The sequence below is a fragment of the Syngnathus acus genome, chromosome 5 (genome assembly GCF_901709675.1).
Source record: "Syngnathus acus chromosome 5, fSynAcu1.2, whole genome shotgun sequence".
NCBI lineage: Eukaryota > Metazoa > Chordata > Actinopteri > Syngnathiformes > Syngnathidae > Syngnathus > Syngnathus acus.
In genome coordinates, this window is record NC_051091.1 from 12,640,650 (window position 1) to 12,649,616 (window position 8,967).

An 8,967-nucleotide genomic window follows, 5' to 3' on the forward strand; every position below is an offset into this window, starting at 1 on the left:
CAAAAATTTTCGTTTGTGCTGCTATGGTTTTTTAGTTATGAAAGATTATTTTATAGGTCATCCACAGTTCACCCAGCCCCCCATCTGCTCAAAATGAACCCAAAATGGTACCGTTCGTTTGTGCTTCGTTAGTGCTGGTTTGTGCCGCAAAAACCTTCGTTTGTGCTGCTTCGGTTTCGTAGATATTACACATTTATTTTATAGCGATGACGTCACCCAGCCCCCCATTTTACTCCAAATGGACCCAAAATGGTACCGTTCGTTTGTGCTTCGTTTGTGCTGGTTTGTGCAGCAACAATTTTCGTTTGTGCTGCTTCCGTTTCGTAGATATTACACATTTATTTTATAGCGATGACGTCACGTAGCCCCGCCCTCTATTTATTTCCAAATGGACCCAAAATAGTGCCGTTCGTTTGTGCTTCGTTTGTGCTGGTTTGTGCTGCAAAAAGTTTCGTTTGTCTAAACCGAAGCAGCACAAACGAAGGTTTTTGCGGCACAAACCAGCACTAACGAAGCACAAACGAACGGTACCATTTTGGGTTCATTTTGAGCAGATGGGGGGCTGGGTGAACTCTGGATGACCTATAAAATAATCTTTCATAACTAAAAAACCATAGCAGCACAAACGAAAATTTTTGCTGCACAAACCAGCACAAACGAAGCACAAACGAAACAGACTATTTTCCTTAAATTTTGCGTGGGGTGGGGGGCCAGCTTCACGCAGGTGCCAAAGTCCTGTCAAGCCTCCTCTGAGGATTGCGTAATCACACGGCAGTTAGACTGAACTGCTCTCTGTCTTTATGTCGCTGTTTAAGTGTTCAAACACTGTGGCTATATTAATTAATTTCCGTAGTTAAGCTGGTGTATATAATATCTTGTGTTTTTCGTCATGAACAAAACGGCTTTGAAAAGGCTACGAAAAAAGGTTCTCCAACCTTATGGCAGGGGGTGCTAGTGATCCCGGGGATGCTTCATGCGCCTACCTGTAGAATAAGAGATCTCCAGTTCAAATTTACAGTGAACAATATTGATGTGCATTCCAGTTCTTTTAGGTGAACTGACTCTTTAGAATCAGTTCACTCAAAAGATTCGTTCGAACGAACACTAATACGGCTTTTTTTTCTTTTCTTTTTTTTAATAACATCCAGTGGAAATAACCCATACACATCAAACAATACAACTACCCCCTCCCCCAATTATTATATATAATAATAATTGGCTCGGGTAATTAACACATTTCTTTCTATAATCCAACACTTACACACTGATCCGTTGGCAACAGTCTCTCACCCGGTCGTGAACGGGAAATTGCATCACTGACTCGTTCGTGAACGGGAAATTACGTCACTGACTCGTAAAGTCCCTCCTCCATCTAACGCTTGCTGGCGCTGCTGATTGGTCGTTCGCGAAGATTCACGAGTGACTGACAGACAGTATTGCCGCTATGCCATTGCCAGCCGACACACTTTATGCCGACATTGATGTTTTAATTTTGTATTTGTTGGATTGTAGATGGTGTTATTATATCGAATGTATTTGTGTTTGAATAAAAGGTTGAAAAAAAAAGTTATGCCGACATTTGTTAATTTTGGGAACACCAACTCATATAACAACGTAAAACACACACATATTGTCATATAAAGCAGTTAACCAAATGTCTGATTTTTATGTTTTGATTGGCGAATATAAAAACAAGGAATAAAACACCAGACAAATTATAACATAAATGTTTATTAAAATAATAATAATAATAATAATAATAATAAAAGTACATCTCAAACCAGCAATCTAATGTGAAACTGCAGTCGATATATTGAATAACAACATTTAGGCATATATATGCATACACGTTATTTTAAAACCTACTATAAGTAAATCGTAACTCTACATTCTGGCTTACATAGTTCACGCCAGGAGACGCAACATATTCACTGACTGATCCGTTGATGCACAGGAAGGCAGTTCACTCATTGACTAGGGGTGTAACGATTCATCGATACACATCGATTAATCGATATAATGCTCTACGATTTATTGGCATCGATGCTAAACGTAAACATCGATTTATATCGCCGTGTTTGACCTCGGACATTAGACGCGACTTTATTTTGAAATCCAGTTCATTGTTGCTTGCTTCCTTTTTCCGGGAGCAGTACGCGGCGTGCTGTGTTGTGAGCAGAGTAGGCACGTGAAAGGGGAGCCGACAACTACGCGGCTCCTGGGCTGGTGCTATGGCTAGTGTCCAAGAAGACGAGGAAATTCGCTCCCCTTTGGGCTTCAAGACATTCGTTTGGAAGCACTTTGGATTCCAAAGAAAAGATGGCTCAACGGACAATTAAAATTATTGTAAATAAATAGTTCAGTAATGCACTTTAAAGTTAATGGTATTACAAAAAAAGAAAGAATATTCATTTTTCTTTACTTATATGAGAAAAAATATAGGAATTTGATAAAGTTCAGTGTTAAAATAAGCACTTTGTATACTACAATACTCTTTTTGCAGTACCTTGTTGATTTTGCGTATGAATTGTTATAAATCAGGATATTGTTCTATATTTTTTATTTAAAAAATAAAAATATCGATCGTGGAGCACTATATCGTGATGTATCGTGAATGAATCACAGCAGGCTTTAAGATATCGGCAAATATCGTATCGTGTCAAAACCCGCGATTTAAACCCCTATCATTGACTCGTTAGCGAATGGGAAAGCCAGGATTCGTTCCCTCACTGATCCGTTCTCACGGTGAACGGGAAATGCAATTCACGATTCGTTCGTGAACGGGAATTTACGTCACTGAATCGTAAGGTCCCTCCTCCATCTAACGCTCGCTGGCGCTGCTGATTGGTCTTCACGAGTGAGTGAGTGAGTGAGTGAGTGAGTGAGTGAGTGAGTGAGTGAGTGAGTGAGTGAGTGAGTGAGTGACAGACAGCATTGCTGCTATGCCATTGCCACCCGACACACGTGATGCCGACATAGATATTTTAATTTTGTATTTGTTGGCTTGTAGTTGATGGTGTTATTATACCGAATGTGTTTGTGTTTGAATAAAAGGTTGGAAAAAAACCCGTTATGCCGACATTTGTTATTTTGGTGGACACCAACTCATATAACAACGTAAAACACACACATATTGTCATATAAAGCAGTTAACCAAATGTCTGATTTTTATGTTTTGATTGGCGAATATAAAAACAAGGAATAAAACACCAGACAAGTTATAACATAAATGTTTATTAAAATAATAATAATAATATCAATATTAATATAGACTTTTTTGTGACACGGTTAGGTGCCGGACACATTTTACCCTTACGTCAATGCCTCCCCAGCAGGGCCGGTTCTAGGAATGCACATAAGAGGGGGCAGTCAGAAAGGTGAAGGGGGCATGTTCTTTTTTTTTTTTTTTTTTTTACACATTTTTAACACTGTTAGTGTTTTCTTCACGGCAGTTGTTAGCTGTGTGTCCAGATCTCAACCTGGAGAAGTGGATTGCACTCTGTCAGGCCTCTACACTAAGACCTGTCCAGCTTGGGTGTCCCACCTGAAGAATAAAGCTTCTGCTGGTATTGCTCTTAGGGTCACTGAGGCACGCAAACCCCCTGACCACAATAAGGTGGCAATCTCTCTGGGGGGGGGAGCATATAATATGAATGTTATATTAACTATTATTTGAGTTGTCGTTAATCATTAGTTATATCACGGGTCATTACGACGAGTTTGGTGGAGTTTTTACTGCTTCTTCCAACTCTATATACCGCGCTGACTGTAACTTGACACTCTCTGGCTGCGTCTTGCCTCATTTGCATACTCACAGTGATTGGATGTTTACGGAGGGGCGCGGAGTCCTGACAGCAGGCTGTGTGAGGACACACACTGCACCGACATGAGAGAAGAGAGGGGGCTGATTAACGTGTGTTTTTATCAGCGGATTTTTCACTTCTAAAAGTTTGATTCGAGGGAGCAGGACATCTGTTTGAGGGGGCGTTGCCCCCTCTTGCCCCTGCGTAGAGCCGGCACTGCTCCCCAGTCATGAACCTCACCGCACGTCACTGAGTAGCACCGATGAAAAACAGTAGCCCGCTCTATCATTTAAGCTCCCCTACCCTGCAGAACAGCAATCACAATGTCTCTTAATGAGGAAAACACTCAAAAATATAAAAACACCGGGGGTACCACTGTGATATTTTCAGAGGTTGATGTGGGCATAAGTGGAGATAGATGCCCGTGCACATCCATGTTGGTGACGGTTGATTGCAGTTTTGTGACATTAAGCGACATCAGCTTGTTTACTGAAGGAATAGGGTCAAAAGACACGAAACCCGCCTAGCCACAATAACAGATACGCTCACATCTCTTTGGATAAAGTATATAAGCAGACAAGTATATTCATGGAGTCAACCAATAAAGCAGACATAACTAGACATTCTTTGATATAAGATAATAACAGAGGTTGCTACAACTTCACGATTCAATATGTATTTCTGTGCACTGCAAAATAAATGTCTTTTGATATGTTGCTTAAATAGCTTAATGACCCTTAAGGAACTGTGTAATGCATGCCTGATGTTTGTTCTCTAAATCATGGACACGGCCAGAGTCGTCTTGACCGTTCAGTACTTGAGTACCGTATTTTCCGCCCTAAAAGGCGCACCGGGTTATAAGGCGCACCTTCAATGAACGGCCCATTTTAAAACTTTGTCCATATATAAGGCGCACCGGCTTATAAGGCGCATAAAATAGAAGCTATACTGCATCAAACTGAGGTTGACTAGGGTTGCGGTATGCATCCACTAGCCAATAACCAACGAGCCCTCTATAAACAATCGCGTTTCTCAAACGATCTCCTATAAAATGATCAGAACTGACTAAAGTTCGATCTAACGCATTGGTACTACTTACCTATGTTTCCCTTCCATATCGATCCGTAGATTTACTCGAAACATTAACAGAGCAGCCTATTTTGACATGAAATAGCCTGGTACGTATAACAGCTATCGCAATAGCATTAGCCATCCGCAAAGTCTCACGAGCCTCAGCGAAGTGTAAACAATCGCGTTTCTCAAACGATCTCCTATAAAATGATCGGAACTGACTAAAGTTCGATCCAACGCATTGGTACTACTTACCTATGTTTCCCTTCCATATCGATCCGTAGATTTACTCGAAACATTAACAGAGCAGCCTATTTTGACATGAAATAGCCTGGTACGTATAGCAGCTATCGCAATAGCATTAGCCATCCGCAAAGTCTCACGAGCCTCAGCGAAGTGTAAACAATCGCGTTTCTCAAACGATCTCCTATAAAATGATCGGAACTGACTAAAGTTCGATCTAACGCATTGGTACTACTTACCTATGTTTCCCTTCCATATCGATCCGTAGATTTACTCGAAACATTAACAGAGCAGCCTATTTTGACATGAAATAGCCTGGTACGTATAGCAGCTATCGCAATAGCATTAGCCATCCGCAAAGTCTCACGAGCCTCACCTCGCAATCTCCCATGAGCCTCAGCAAAGTGTAAACAATCGCGTTTCTCAAACGATCTCCTATAAAATGATCGGAACTGACTAAAGTTCGATCCAACGCATTTGTACTACTTACCTATGTTTCCCTTCCATATCGATCCGTAGATTTACTCGAAACATTAACAGAGCAGCCTATTTTGACATGAAATAGCCTGGTACGTATAGCAGCTATCGCAATAGCATTAGCCATCCGCAAAGTCTCACGAGCCTCACCTCGCAATCTCCCATGAGCCTCAGCAAAGTGTAAACAATCGCGTTTCTCAAACGATCTCCTATAAAATGATCGGAACTGACTAAAGTTCGATCCAACGCATTTGTACTACTTACCTATGTTTCCCTTCCATATCGATCCGTAGATTTACTCGAAACATTAACAGAGCAGCCTATTTTGACATGAAATAGCCTGGTACGTATAGCAGCTATCGCAATAGCATTAGCCATCCGCAAAGTCTCACGAGCCTCACCTCGCAATCTCCCATGAGCCTCAGCAAAGTGTAAACAATCGCGTTTCTCAAACGATCTCCTATAAAATGATCGGAACTGACTAAAGTTCGATCTAACGCATTGGTACTACTTACCTATGTTTCCCTTCCATATCGATCCGTAGATTTACTCGAAACATTAACAGAGCAGCCTATTTTGACAGGAAATAGCCTCGCGGGTACAACAGCTATTCGGTGACGCCCCCTGACTACAGTTGCCGTAATGCTGGGAAGCGATGCGACCTTGTAATTTATTAGTCGTACTAAAACGTACTGAAACATTTTGGCAGAGCACTGTGTACAACCAGTATGGATCAACAAATTCATCAGTTGATCCATATATAAGGCGCACTGGCCTATAAGGCGCACTGTCGGCTTTTGAGAAAATTTTAGGTTTTTAGGTGCGCCTTTTAGGGCGGAAAATACGGTATATCTTGTGTTTTGACTAAACATCATATGTCGCCTAAATGTGAGACGCCAGCTTTTCGATTACTACTGAACGCTCTGCACAGAGGGAAATATTTTGCTTAACAAAGAAGAGATACGTGCGGAAGCATGATTAAACTAAGAATGTAATGATGTAAGCAAAGACATGGAGTATCAAAAGAACAAACTTTGCATCGTCAGGGAACATTAATAAATTGATGATGTCACAGCCAAAAGCTCACATAATTCCGTACAAAATGACAAAATTGAAAGAATGACGAATGGATGAGGTGCGACAGTGTAGGAATGGAGCAGAATGTTTACAGGAAGGTCACTTGGAGATAAAACCAGCAGGTGCCAGAGGGAGACAGCCAAGGACTCTGCCAAAGATGATCACCAAGGCCGAAAGACAGGATGGAAGACGGCAGCCCCCACACACACACCGAATCGTCCATAACCAGCACCCACTCCCATTGAATCAAACACTACTGCGAACTCGCCCCACCCCAACGACTCATCACCCATCAAACTCGCCCCACACCAACTGAATATAAGCTGACCAAAGAACCTTGAACGTTGCCTTTTCTGAATGGAGACTTTCTGCTCTTGAAAGGCCCAGCGCTGTATTGTACTTTCCTGAAAACAGAGCTTTCTTAACAAGAATTATGATTGAACTCAACCAACCTGTGTAAGTCTAATTTCTGCTTCAGTGTCTTTGCATGTTCCTAAATCTGAAGAAATTAAACGAGCACGCAGTGAGTAAATTGGATAACAGGTGATTGGCAATGGCTTTTGCCGTGAGGCGCAGATAGCGCTCCCTAAATTGTGGACCAAATCCAACATTACACTAAATGTGCTTTTTCTTTTACACTCGTGTTAAGCGAGACTTTTCCACCGTACATTTGTATACCTTGACACCACCTACCAATTTAACAAACTATCTACCTAGTTACTTAGCTTGCGTTCCTCCACTATCTTTGTAGTCGCAACTTACTTTCTAGCAACCAATCTACCATCTTTGTATGTGGTCAGGTCGGTGCCTCTCCCCCAGTGCCACAGACCAATCAGGCTGTGATCGGCTGGCGTTCAGCTCACGCTTGTCTCGGTCTGGAAAGGTCTGGCATGATGCAACACGGCTCAACAGCCCTGAGTGGAGACAGATCAACTACGGTTGCTTCTGTCTTTTTCTAAAAGTTTCTTGCATATTTTAAAGTCTAACGCTTTGGAATAAAAACAGTCCTTGTCACTGGTACAGAATATTTGTAAAAAAAAAAATTATGTTCGAGCCTTTCAAATTCTATTTTTTTTTGTCCAATGCACATGTTGGAAAATAGCACAAAAATTCGTTGATTAATATAGCCTACAGCATTCTCAGTACATTACCATATTTATTTCTTGAATTGCTAATAAATGGTCATCAGATAATATCTGCACTTGTACTTTTTTATGGATTTCTTTTGGCCAAACGTGGCCACAATTGACCCAAAAGTTACCATTATTAGAAGTAATGAGTACATTACTGTTATGTTTACAGAAGTTGCAAATGGGACGAATCTCTACCTTTTGGAAGTTTTATTATATTTGCTTTAACACTTTATTTATTTATTTATTTATTTATAAAAAGCAAGGGAAGTGAAGGTGACACAAATGGCCAGGATACAATGTCATATAAGTAAGAAATTTTACACAATTTTATTTTAATTACAGTGGAGCCTCGGTTTTCGAACACAATCCGTTCCAGAAGGCTGTTCAAGAAGTGAATCGTTCAAATCCCGAATCATATTTTCCCATTACAAATAATGAAAAAAAAAAAAAAAAAATCCGTTCCAAGCCAAAAAAACCAAACAAACCAACGCCTTTTTTAAGCATTTTTTCATTTGCGCATTTTTGTCCAATCGCGCAACTGCAGCGCAGCGCCGAACGCGCAACCGTAGCGCGTTGCCGACCGCGCAACTGCACCGCGCTGGTCGCATTATTGTGACAGAGCCGTCGCTGAAATTTAGAAAATATTTTCAAAGTCCTGATGTAGTACTTTCCAAAAATTTAAGTGGACATCAGTGCGCAGGAAGCTTAATTTGGTCCGATCGCGCAACCGCAGCGCGCCGGGCGATCACTGTCGCATTGCTTTAGGAGCGTCTTTGTGTTTTAGGATGGCTTTACTGCTCCCACTTGCTTCATGATTAGAGTTGATGCAATCCTCAGAGTAACGAGAACGTAATAACGAACGGAGGCAGTTGGCATGCGGGTCCTCTCGGCTCATCTCGCGAGGTTCGACAACCGAATTTCGTCCGACATCCGAAGCAAAAAAATCTCGAATTCTTTGTTCGAATACCGATTTGTTCGAGAACCGGGACGTTCGAAAACCGAGGCTCCACTGTATTAATAACTCAAATTGATTTATGTCATTTCCAATTGTAACGTTATTTTGACGGTGAATCACATATTTCTTTTGTTGCGATGACGCCTGTCCCACTTTGGGCGGGAAACTCCCTGGTGAGTCATGTCAGGGCGCTGACGTCATGATACCA

General features: G+C 41.4%; 1 long non-coding RNA gene across 1 annotated transcript; it reads left to right on the forward strand.

The window, feature by feature from the left end:
* The first annotated feature begins 1,362 nt into the window (after positions 1–1,362).
* LOC119123479 lies at positions 1,363–3,056 on the forward strand. The gene is made up of 2 exons (XR_005098068.1): positions 1,363–1,433; positions 2,923–3,056. It is a non-coding gene; the product is annotated as an uncharacterized LOC119123479 (long non-coding RNA).
* Positions 3,057–8,967: the final 5,911 nt, after the last annotated feature.